The 12,059-nt window shown below is 61.0% G+C and overlaps 1 pseudogene; it reads left to right on the forward strand.

The window, feature by feature from the left end:
• LOC103346859 (calcyclin-binding protein-like) overlaps positions 1 to 11,737 on the forward strand; it is a 31,722-nt pseudogene extending 19,985 nt beyond the window's left edge.
• The last annotated feature ends 322 nt before the right edge of the window (positions 11,738 to 12,059 follow it).

A 12,059-nucleotide genomic window follows, 5' to 3' on the forward strand; every position in this document is an offset into this window, starting at 1 on the left:
CTTATGGCCGTTCTCTGCCAGGATCCCCCCAGGACGCCACGTGGCCTCGAGTCCTCCCACCCCCGTCCCCCAGGACCCTCCTGGCTGGGAGCGTCTCTCAGACCCCTATCTCGGGGGCCTGGGAGTCTGCAGGAGGCTGCCCGCCGTGTGTGGCAGGAGTGCATGTGCCCGCCCCGTGTGGCAGGAGTGCGTGTGCCCGCCGTGTGGCAGGAGCGCGTGTGCCCACCCCGTGTGGCAGGAGCGCGTGTGCCCGCCCCGTGCACCTGGGGAGAGGCGGGGGCTGGGGCGGCTGGGAGGAAGCTCCTGACCCAGTGGCCTTCTTCATGGTGTCCTATAGGGCCCCGTACTGCTGACCCCGCCCCCGGCTGAGGGGCGTCTGGGTTTCTCACTGTGCAGTGTTTTCCCCTGGGGAGAAGCCGCCACGCACAGCCCCAGTGATGGGGGAGGGGAGACGCGGCATCCGCAGAATTGCGTGGCGCTCGTCCCGTTTATATCTGTACTGGGTCACGCGTCACTGCAACCTGGCCCGAGGCGCTGACAGCGCTGCAGACGTGGGTTGGGCCCCGGCGCTGCCCTGCTTCGGCCTTCAGATTGCCCCGGCCTTGGCCCCCGGGAGCGCTTCCTCTCGGCTCCCGGGACCCTTTCCCCGGCCAGTGTGGCTGCGTGGCTTGGTGCGGGCTCCAGCACTTCCTCACCTCTAGCCAGGACTCAGGGCTCAGCGCGGGCGCCTGCCCGAGTCCCGGAGTCAGCCATTCCCCAGGAGCCTGCCCGAGTCCCGGAGTCAGCCATTCCCCAGGAGCCGTGGGCTCTGTCCCTGAGGGGAGGTGCTCGCAAGCTCTGAGCCAGCAACACCAGCCCAGCGCTGCTGCGGGCTGGGGCCCAGGAGGAGAATACGTGTCTGCATTAGCCCGGGCAGGCATGGGTGTTAGCCCGTGTGTGTGTGTGTTAGCCTGTGCAGGCATGGGTGTCAGCCCATGTGTGTGCATGTTAGCCTGTGCAGGCATGCGTATCAGCCCATGCACACATGTGAATATGTTAGCCAATGTATGCGTTTGTTAGCCTATGTGTGTGTGTTACCATGTGTGGGAACACATGTCAGCCCATGCACACATGTGAATATGTTAGCCCATGTATGCATGTGCTACCCATGTGTGTGTTAGCCTGTGCAGACTTGTGGTCAGCCCATGCCTACATGTGTATGTGTTAGCCATGTGTGTATGTGTTACCCATGTATGTGTGTGCCTTAGCCTGTGTGCGCACATGTGTGCAGGTATGTTAGCCGAGGCAGGTGTACATGTGAGCTGATAAATGCATGTATGTTAATATGTTAGCCCATGTATGCACACGTGCATGTTAGCCTTGCAGATATGTGTGTTAGCCCATGTATACACACATGTTTGTGCCTCTGTGGGTCCACACATGGACTCACGCCAACACCTCCTGTTAACAGGTGCCACGTGAGACACACGTGGACTCACGCCGACACCTCCCGTTAACATGCGCCACGTGAGACACACGTGGACTCACGCCGACACCTCCCGTTAACATGCGCCACGTGAGACACACGTGGACTCACGCCGACACCTCCCGTTAACATGCGCCACGTGAGACACACGTGGACTCACGCCGACACCTCCTGTTAACATGCGCCACATGAAACACACGTGGACTCACGCCGACACCTCCCGTTAACATGCGCCACGTGAGACATACGTGGACTCACGCCGACACCTCCTGTTAACATGTGCCACGTGAACATTCTGGGCACCTGCACTTGGTCCCCAACAGGGAAGCATGGCCCCGCCCCCTCCAGCATGGCCCCACCCCTCCAGCATGGACCGAATTCAGCCCCAGGCAAAGCAGAATCTAATTATCACCCGCAGGCAGAGCCGAAGCTCGTTCCAGGCCTCCACCCGCCCAAAGCAGGCCAGGCCCTGCCTCCCGGACACTGAGGGCCTCTCATGCCGTGGTCCTGCCCTGCTCTGCACCCGTCCTGGGGCCCCGACCTCCCGGGACATTCCTAAACCCCACAGCAGGAGGGGGCTCTTGTGCTGCGAAGCTTCGGGGGCTTTGGCAAAATGCAGCCGCACAGGAGCGCGTAGAGTCCCGGTGCCTGTCCGGTTCACTCCGGCTCCTCACACGGCCCCGGCATCACAGTGAGGCCGCCGCGGGCGTGGAGCTGCACTGACGGCAGCCTGTGCCGGGGCTTCCTCCAGGAGGCTTTTCTGCCTCTGTGGCAGGACCCTCTGGCTTCTCTTGGCTTGCGTCTCTGACTGGTGAATGGCACCGATTCGCAAATGTTCAGCCAGCTCTGTGCTCCTGGGGTACACAGGCCCAGGGACTCCACGCCTGCTGCCCCCAGGGGGCGTGAGCTGGAGGCCGGAGTCAGGAGCAGTGCCACTCCAACAGGGGACAGGGCGCCCCAGCCGGGTCTCTCATCCTATGCCAGACATCCACCCACCTATGACCTTTTTTTAAAAAGAGATATGTTTATTTATTTGAAAGTCAGAGTTACACAGAGAGAGGAGAGGCAGAAAGAGACAGAGAGAGAGAGAGAGGTCTTCTATCTGCTGGTTCACTCCCCGGTTGGCTGCAGTGGCCAGAGCTGTGCCGATCCGAAGCCAGGAGCCAGGAGCTTCCTCCAGGTCTCCCACGTGGGTGCAGGGGCCCAAGGACTTGGGCCATCCTCTACTGCTTTCTCAGGCCCGTCTATGAACTTTTGATGCACCCTTTTGTAACCTTTCAAAGCAGCAACGATGCATTGAGGGACTGCAGCAGGGGACAAGTGGGACTCGTGGTGGTGACACCATGGGATGGACGAGGGGAACGAGCGCTTAGAAAGCGGAATCAGATTAGCTGGAGTTACAGGGGGCACCTCTAGGACAAGCAGGGCAAGTATTTTACGTAATGAAGATGCACATGCGAAGAGAGGCATCCCGTGGTCAGGACACAGGTAGACGCAGAGGCAGCAGTGAGCGTTCAGCCCAGAGCCGGCCGCCTGTGTCCCCATCCGAGGGCCTGGGTTCAGTTCCCAGCCCCAGCCCCTGACTGCAGCTTCCGGCCAGCGCAGACCCTGGGGCCCCGGTGACTCAGTCCCAGGTCCCTGGCACTCACACGCCGTGGGAAGCCAGGCTCTCAACCTCAGCGCTGGCTCCAGCCCCAGCCCTGGCCATCACGGGCAGCTGAGGGGGGAGCCAGCAGGTGACAGAGCTGCATTGCTCCCACTGAAATAAATAATAAAACTTTAAAAACTCCCAGAGAACACAGGAACATAGCTCTCCCGCTTTGATAGGCTGTTTAAATCTTTCTGGCTCAGACACGCCCCAATTTCCCCGTTGGTTTTTCCTTTGACTTGAGGGTCATTTAGACATCTGCCTTGTCGTTTCCACGTCTGTGGATCACCCAGGAGTCTTCGCACCGCTGATATGCGCGTGTTTCTGCATGGCCAGGGAGTGTATTTCGGATGACTGGAATCCTTGAACTCTCGGAGAACGGCTTTGCAGCCCAGCGTAGGGTCTCGGTTAACTGCGGGCAGCCAGCCCCGTGTCGGGGGCAGTTTGCTTCTCTCAAGGTCAGAGCAGCCTTCAGCCTGGGTCTGGTTTCCTCCCCCTTGGACTGAACCCTTCTGGGTCCTCCCCGCCCCGGGAGTGGTGACGGAGGGGACAGACACGGGCGCTGCTCCCTCCCCCCGGGGCTTTCCCCAGCCCTGAGAGTGTCCCTGGCCCCCGGGCACGGAGCAGCGCCTTCGCAAGGCTGCTGCCTCCCGTGTGTGCCGAGGGACGTCACGGCTGTTTCTCCATCTCAGCTCCAGGTTTTCCAGACCCTCTCAGACCTCGACCCGGCCCTGGGGCCTCCTTTAGGACGCGTGTGTCAGTGCGGTGTGCACTGGCTGTGTGTGTGTGGCTCTCCAGGCCCAAGCCAGGGCACTCTGCTGACAGATGCCCCTCCTGCCTGGCTGGGGACCCCGGGCCGCAGCGTGGGGCACTGGTGCCCTGTGACCTGCGTTCCTGCTCCCTGCTGCCCACACGGCCCTGCAGTGTCCCCTGCTTCCTGCTAGCAGGGCACGAGGCCATCAGTGGGTCTGGTCTGCAGTGTCCTGAAAAGAATTCAATTAATTGTAATTAGTATATATTCAATCAACTTTATTTATTTATTTATTTGAAAGTAAATCTTCCATCCACTGGTTCACTCCCCAAATGGCCACAAACAGCCAGGGCTAGGCCAGGCTGAAGCCAGGAGCCAGGAGCTTCTTCCAGGTCTCCCACGCAGGTGCAGGGGCCGAAGCACTCTGGCCATCTTCCACTGCTTTCCCAGGCCACAGCAGAGAGCTGGATCAGAAGAGGAGCAGCCGGGACTAGAATCTGTGCCCTTATGGGATGCCAGCACTGCTGGCGGCCACTTTATCTGCTGTGCCACAGCAGCGGTCCCTTTAACTAATGTTTAATTAAGTAAAAAGCAGAATTTTCACATTAGAATGTTGGATTTTGGGTTTCTCTTTAAAAGCTGGAAGGACCATGAACACAAGGCCCATGGGAGCTTGCAGTCTCGGGTCTGGCCTGAGTTCCCGCCTGGACCGTGCCTACTGGACCCGGCGACACCGAGGAACCCACGGGTGACTCAACTCACCAGACCAGTGCCACGAGGCTGCTGCCCAGGGGCCCGGAGCTGCCCTCCCCGAGGGCCTGGGTGGTGGCCGCTCTTCAGCACAGTGTCATTGGGCTCAGAAGACAGTGTTGGGGCAGCCCCACCCCTAACGCCTGCAGGGACGGGGCTTTGCCCCATGACCTGGGATGCTGAGGGCTGCCCTCGGGCACCAGGCCCCTTACACAGGAGCTCTGAGCTCCACAGGGGGCGGGGACAGGGTATCCTGAACCTTACCCTGCTTAGTCCCCCGCCCCTGCCGTGCTCTGCCCACCCCCCACCTGGTCTGGCCCTGGCGTCCCCAGGAGTGCAGCGGCTGGCCACAGTGGGCAGGGCCTCCAGTCCCAGGGGTCAATGTCCGGCACCACTGTGCCCGCTCTGAGCTGTAAGGGCCCGGGCTGGAGCCCAGGTCAGCGCAGGTGAGGGCCACGTGGGCGCCCTTGCACATCCTGGCAGGAGAGCGCAGCCTGAGCCGACTCCCTGCTCGAGGCATTTCCTTGTCGCACTGTGGCCATCCCGACCCCTCTGTGGACAGCGTCCCCTTTAAGGCCTCTCTCCATAGCCTGGCCTCGCCTTGACAGCCCCACGTACCCCAGCCAGCAGCCCAGCATGGTGGGTGCGGCATGGCCACCTTCCCACGCCCAGCTGTGGCCCTCACCAGGCCCCTTGGCTCAGGGAGAGTCCCTGTTGGGGACTCTCTCAGGCCCCCCCTTGTGGGGGCCCCTGAGCAGGTGGCTGTGTATCCCCGGGGCCTGGCCTCAGCTTCCTAGGGCACCGCTGCCCCATTCTGCGCCCAGGCAGGCTCTGCCCCTGCTGGTGCCCCTGCTCCCCACACCCCACCCCAGGGACCCGATGCCGGGAGCAGCCTGCCCCCTGGTGGCCATGTCCCCACCAGAGTCCGTCTCCACAGCATCAGGTTCAGGAAGGCAGTTCCAGGAAGCAAGCGCCAGAGCCGCACACGGGTGAAGCCACCGCAGATCCAGGGCTGGTCACACGCTCAGGGACGCTGCCCCGCTCACTGACAGCCAGGGCGGGGGGCTGGGCAGTGCTGACCCCAGAGGGTGCTGGGATTGCAGAGACGCGGGCGTGAGTCGGACAAGCCCAAGCCCTGAGAAAGCCTCGTGCACCCGCTGTTCAACAGCAGCGAAAGCCGCAGCGCCACTCGCAGCAGAACCCGAGGGCCTGGGCACCGGGCGCTGGAAACCCCCCGTGGAAAGCCGCTGGGCCTCGGGAGGAGCCTGCTGCCCACTGCCGGTGGGGGCGCCGTGCTCAGCAGGGCAGGCTGACCCAGAAGCCCCCGCACCGCGAGGCTCCAGGCCAGGCAAGCGAGCGTTCCAAGGGCTTGGAGGCTCAGTCCGGGGAGCCGAGAAACTTCTGGAGGTGGGGCCAGGGCTGTGTCATAGCGGGTAAAGCCGCTGCCTGGAGTGCCGGCATCCCATACGGGCGCCAGTTCGAGTCCCGGCTGCTCCACTTCCTATCCAGCTCTCTGCTATGGCCTGGAAAAGCAGTAGATGATGACCCAAGTGCTTGGGCCCTGCACCCACCTGGGAGACCCAGAGGAGGCTCCTGGCTCCTGGCTTTGGATTGGCACAGCTCTGCCTGCTACAGTCATCTCTCTCTGTCTCTTTCTGCCTCTCCTCTCTCTGTGTAACTCTGACTTTTTTAAAAAAATAGCAGTGGGTGGAGGTGACAGCAGCGCAGTGTAAATGTGTCTGATGACACTGGACTGTACATCGAAGTGGTTAAAGTGGTCAATATGTTTACGTGTACTTCAAAATTTTGTTATGTGTATTTCACTGCAATAAAAAATAAATAGTAATAGCAGCAGGGATTGGTGGTGCCATGGGGCTTTGGGCCTGCCTTTGGGGGGGGCCACTCCCTGGAGGTCATGTGACTCACAGGAAGCCCCGCCCCCACACTGACCAGGGGACGCCTGTGCGGGTCCATGGAGGACTTAGCGTGCAGTGCTCCCTGCACCCTGGCCGTGCCAGGACGCCCCACCCTCCGGCCAGGGACAAGCCACGGCACCCAGCACAGCAGGACCCTTGGAACTCCCGGGGGGCCGTGGTTCTGCCCCAGCAGCCGACTGGGGAAGCAGCCCCTCTGGGGAAAGGCCCGCTGCTCTCCAGCCCAGGGCAGAGGGCAGCCGGGGCCCCAGGCGCATGGCCCCCTGGCCGGGCTCCGGTTTCTTCTGTGGCAGAGCCACAGCAAGGGGGCGCAGACACACATGTGCTGAATGTGAGAGGACCCTGCCCTCCGACTTGTACACGGGGGGTGCAGCAGGCGTGCGCTGGGAGGAACACCTCCCACCAGCACAGGCGCACGACGGGGACCCGTGGGCACACGGTGCTTTGGCCTGGGCAACCCCAGAGACACCCAGTGTGGGAGGGAGACTCCTCCTGCACCCCATTCTGGGCCGGTGCCTCCTGCCTGTGCCTGCAGTGGCAGCAACCTGCCGGCACCTCTCTTGGGACAGGGCGCTGGCCTCTGCACCCCTGGGTGCTCTCCCCTAGGCAGCCGGGACCCAGCAGGATGCCCAGCCACTGCCCCCAATGCCCGGCCTCCTGCCCTCCTGCCCCCCACACCTGAGGCCGTTCCCCACGTGGGTCGCTGTGCATCCTGCTCCTGGTTGCCAGACAAAAGGGCAAACAGCACAGCCGTGGCGCCAGCACCAGAGGCGCTTGGCCTGGGGCAGAGCCGTGGCCGGGGCCTTCCCGATGCCCCCGCAGCAGCAGGGGCAGTGCTGGGCTCCTCCGCAGGGTGGGGCTCAGCGCTGCAGGCCTGTTGGGTTGTTCCCAGCGCGTGCCCCTCTGGGCCCTGGTCGTGGGAATGCATCTTGGGGCAGGGAGGGATCCTCGGGGGAGGGGCCCCAAAACTACCCCTGGGGGCGGGGAAGGGGTGCTGACCTGTGAGTCTCCAGATCTCAAACTCCCTCACGCACACACCCAACACGTGCAAACCCACTCACACACACTCACGTACGCACACAGACACGCACGCACGTGCAGACAGGCAGGCACGCCCAGACATGCACACACAGATGAGACACACATATGCACATGGACATGTACACGCAGAAACGTGCAGTACACATGCACACTCACAGACACACATGCACATCAGGCACACACAAGCACTCGGGTTCAGGAGAACCATGGCGGGGGTCTGGGAGTGAGGCGCTCCCTCTCTACCTGAGGCACCCCAACAGGCACCATCAGGGAAGGGCTCCCCCAGGACCACCAGGGACCAGGTGACCACAGGCGCAGGCCTTGGCACAACAGCCAGTCAGTCTTTCCTTTTTATTATTTTCCTTGTTTGAAGGGCAGAGTTACAGAGAGAGAGGGAGAGGAAGAGTGGTCTTCCATCTGCTGTTCATTCCCCAAATGGCCACAGTGGCTGGAGCAGGGCCAGACTGAAGCCAGGAGCCAGGAGCTTAGTCCAGGTCTCCCACGTGGGTGCAGGGGCCCAAGCACTGGGCCATCTTCCACTGCTTTCCCAGGGCAGCAGAGAGCTGGATCGGAAGTGGAGAGCCAGGACTTGAACCGGTGCCCACATGGGGTGCTGGCGCAGTAGGCACAGCAGGAAGTGGCTTTACCTGCCACGCCACAGCGCCGGCCCCAGCAGCCAGTCTCTCCGCCACACACTTGAAGGCCCATTCACCTTCCACCTGTGAAGCACACCCTGGCACCTGCGAGGTCGGAAAATCCCAGACGGACGCGTGCTGGAGGTGAAGGAGCCACTCAAGGAGGCCAGGGAGGTCATGTGAGGCGAGGGGACTCCAGGGAGGCACAACCCGGCCACGGTGTGCGGAGGAAGCTCCAGTGCTCCGAGCCAGCTCCTAGGCACGGAGGAGCCGGGGCTGGCGTCAGGGGACATTTGCCTTGGCCAGGTGGGCAGAGGCGGACGCCCAGGGCTGCTGGACCCGAGACTCCCTGCCACGCCCCGCCCCGCCTCGCCGCGACCTCAGCGTGGCCAGAGTCCCTCCTGCCAGTGAGTGCTGGCAGATAACTGCACGAGGCTGCAGCGTGTGGTGACCTGGGACCTGTCTCCCTGCTCCAGCCCCTCAGCCAGCGGCTTCGGGCAGAGCAGGAGTTGGGGCAGCCTGGGGCCAGCCCAGCCACCGGAAGCGTTGGCTTGAGCTCTGGGGCCCTCCGTTACCCAGCACTGCGGTGACATGGCCAAGGCGACTGGACCTCACTCGGGTACCAGCCGGGCACGAGACGACCTGAGAGTGTAGACGACGGTTGTCCGTGTACACGGTTCCCGGGGTGAGGAACAGCAGGTGCAGGCTCACGTGTAGTCCAGCTTCCTGCCCGATGTGTCGGCCTCAGAGTCCTCTCACTGAGTGAGATCCACACACAGCAGCAGGGACACCGCTGACCCGTCTCCCCGACAGCAGCAGCTCGTCAAGCCGGCCGGTGAGCGCACAGCCGGGAGCCCTTGCGCCACCCAACGGGAAGGAAAAGCAGGGGTCGAGCCAGCAACGTCCTCTCTGACCTCAAGGAAAGGCCCAGGCTCGGCCCTCCCGGGTGCCCTGCCAGCTCCTGGCGTCCACGACAGTCCCCGTGGGAAATACCGGGCCTGGGCCCCTGCCCTGGCCCTGCAGCCGGTGGGGCCCTCAGGTGGGCTGCCGAAGCCCTTCGCGTGCCAGAGAGCCATGCTGCCTCACAGCGGCCGTGGTCTTCCTGGCGCAGACAGGGACAGCAGTAGGACCTGCCCTTCCCCAGAGATGCCGCCGGGCCCTGGGCCAGCTTTGCCAGTGCGGCTCGGGCCACGGACTGGTTCTAACCGGAGGTCAGGAGGCGGCCATCAGGGCTGTCTCCGACAGTGCTCGCTCTCCTAGGATCACTGCTGTGCCATCCTGGGGGTGCCACAGTGCGGGACAGGGCAGCTCTTGGCTGGGACGGTAGGGCAGGGTGGGGTGGGGTGCAGAAAAGCAAGGTCCCTGCGGTGCGGTGTGCAAGGGGCCCTGTGGAACATGACGAGAAGCTGGCGCAGGAGAGACAGGGAAGTCGGTCTCAGGCAGCGCCAAGGCAGACCTGCGCAGGGGCACCAGAGGGAGGCGAGCCGGAGAGAGGGCGGCGTGGACAGGGCCAGACTTGACCGGTGGTGGAGACGCACACAGAGCGACCTTAGAGGCCTGGGGCCACGCCGGCGATGCTGGTCATGTTTTACAAAACTCCCCGTGCACAGAAAATACACCATTTTATCCAAAAGCCACGAGCAAGTTTTAAAGGGGGTCTTTAAGCCAAGAACAAAATCAAAGCTCAAAAACCATTTAAAACAGGACAAATTGCTAGGCCGCACCCTCAGGTCTCGGTAAAACTAAGCACTGGTGAAGCAGGTGCTCGACAGAGGCGGCCTCTGCAGAGGCTTCAGACCTTGTCCCCGCAAGTCACCAGGCCAGGAGCTCAGGCGTCCACGCGCTGGCCACGGCTGCTGGAGGAGAACCGGCCGTGACGCTACCTGGAAGGACTCCTTAGCTTCACAGTCCAGATTCAAACAGCGGGCACTTCAGGAACCGGAGCCGGAAAAGAACACACGGAACAGGAGTCAAAATGCAGAATGAAACGAAATTGACAGATAGCGAATGAAAATGTGGAGAAAGTAACGGGAACCAGAAAATTAGCAAATTAACTGGAACACAACTGAAATTCGATTTTTCTAAACCTCAAAAAATAAAATGGGAGCCGGCGTTGTGGGTCAGTGAGTTAAGCCACCTTCTGCAGTGCCGGCATCCCATATGGGTGCTGGTTCAAGTCCCAGCTGCTCCACTTCTGATCTGGCTCCCTGCTAACGGCCTGGGAAAGCAGTGGAAGATGGCCCGGGCCCCCCCACCCACCCCAGGCTCCCGGCTTCAGCCTGTCCCAGCCCTGGTTATAGCAGCCATTTGGGGGAGTGAACCAGTGGTGGGAAGCTCTCCCTCTCTGTAACTCTGCCTTTCAAATGAATTGACAAATCTTTAATAAAAAAAATAATAAAATGACATGAAACAGAGCATGGGCTGGCAAATTTGACTAGAAATCAAAGAAAAAATTTCTCAGCACAAGGCTGAGGAGGGGCAGCCGGGCAGAGAAGGTGAGAGAGGACGGGAGGGGACAGTGGGTGCCTGGCGTCCGGCACCTACTGGGTTAATGAGGGGGCACGGTCGGGTGTACGTGCGGCCGCGGGTCCGTGCACGGGGTGAGCGCGCTCGGGGCGGCGTTTCCTGTTCCCGTCGCTCGCGCGGCTGCAGCTCGGGCCTCGGGCCTGCCCGCGCCGGACCATGGCTTCGCTGTGGACGAGCTACAGAAGGATCTAGAAGAGGTGAAGGCGTTGCTGGAAAAGACTACTAGGAAAAGAATCCATGATGCCCTTACAGCAGAGAAATCCAAGATTGAGACGGAGATCAAGAACGAGGTGCAGCAGAAGCCACAGAGCAAAGCAGAACTTGACAATGAAAAGCCGGCTGCAGTGGTTGCTCCCATTACAACGGGCTATACAGTGAAGATCAGTAATTAAGGATGGGATCAGTCAGATCAGTTTGTGAAAATCTACATTACTCTACCTGGAGTTCATCACGTTCCCACGGAGAGTGTGCAGGTGCACTTCACAGAGCGGTCATTTGATCTTTTGGTAAAGAACTTAAATGGCAAGAATTACTCCATGATTGTGAACAATCTGTTGAAACCTATCTCTGTGGAAGGCAGCTCAAAAAAAGTCAAGACGGACACAGTTCTGATCTTATGTAGAAAAAAAGCAGAGAACACCCGATGGGACTACCTGACTCAGGTTGAAAAAGAGTGCAAAGAAAAAGAAAAGCCCTCCTACGACGCAGAAACAGACCCTAGTGAAGGACTGATGAATGTGCTGAAGAAAATCTATGAAGATGGAGATGACGACATGAAGCGAACTATTAATAAAGCCTGGGTGGAGTCGAGAGAGAAGCAAGCCAAGGGAGACACGGAATTTTGAGACTCGAGTCCTGCTGGAACTGTGGTGTGGAAGTACTGACCTTTCCAACAAGGGAATGGTGCTGCGCTGCAGATGTAACTTGACAGATAACTACTCACAGACCCTGTAAGGAAAGGCAATGAATTCTCCATTTCCTACTGCAGGATTTGTTTAAATAAAATGTGCTTATTAAACGCTTCCTCTCCGGCAGAAGGCAAAGCCTGAAGCGGTGCAGAGGAAGTGAAGAAACCACGTGGAACAGAGCCGCGGAAGACGGGACAAACCCTGGGGAAGGCCCGGCTCCGCCCCTGAAGCGTGGCCGGCCCCAGACAGAGGGAGCCCCGAGGCAGCCCAGCTCTCAGAGGCGTCCGCTCTGCCAGGTCTGCCTGTGCAGCCGGTGCAGCGCCCCCTCCAGGCCTCAGCAAGAACAGCAGGCGGAGCCCACAGGAAGAGCCTGCCCTGCACACCTGGGAATGTGCGCTTTC

Source organism: Oryctolagus cuniculus, chromosome 4, assembly GCF_964237555.1.
Source record: "Oryctolagus cuniculus chromosome 4, mOryCun1.1, whole genome shotgun sequence".
Classification (NCBI taxonomy): domain Eukaryota; kingdom Metazoa; phylum Chordata; class Mammalia; order Lagomorpha; family Leporidae; genus Oryctolagus; species Oryctolagus cuniculus.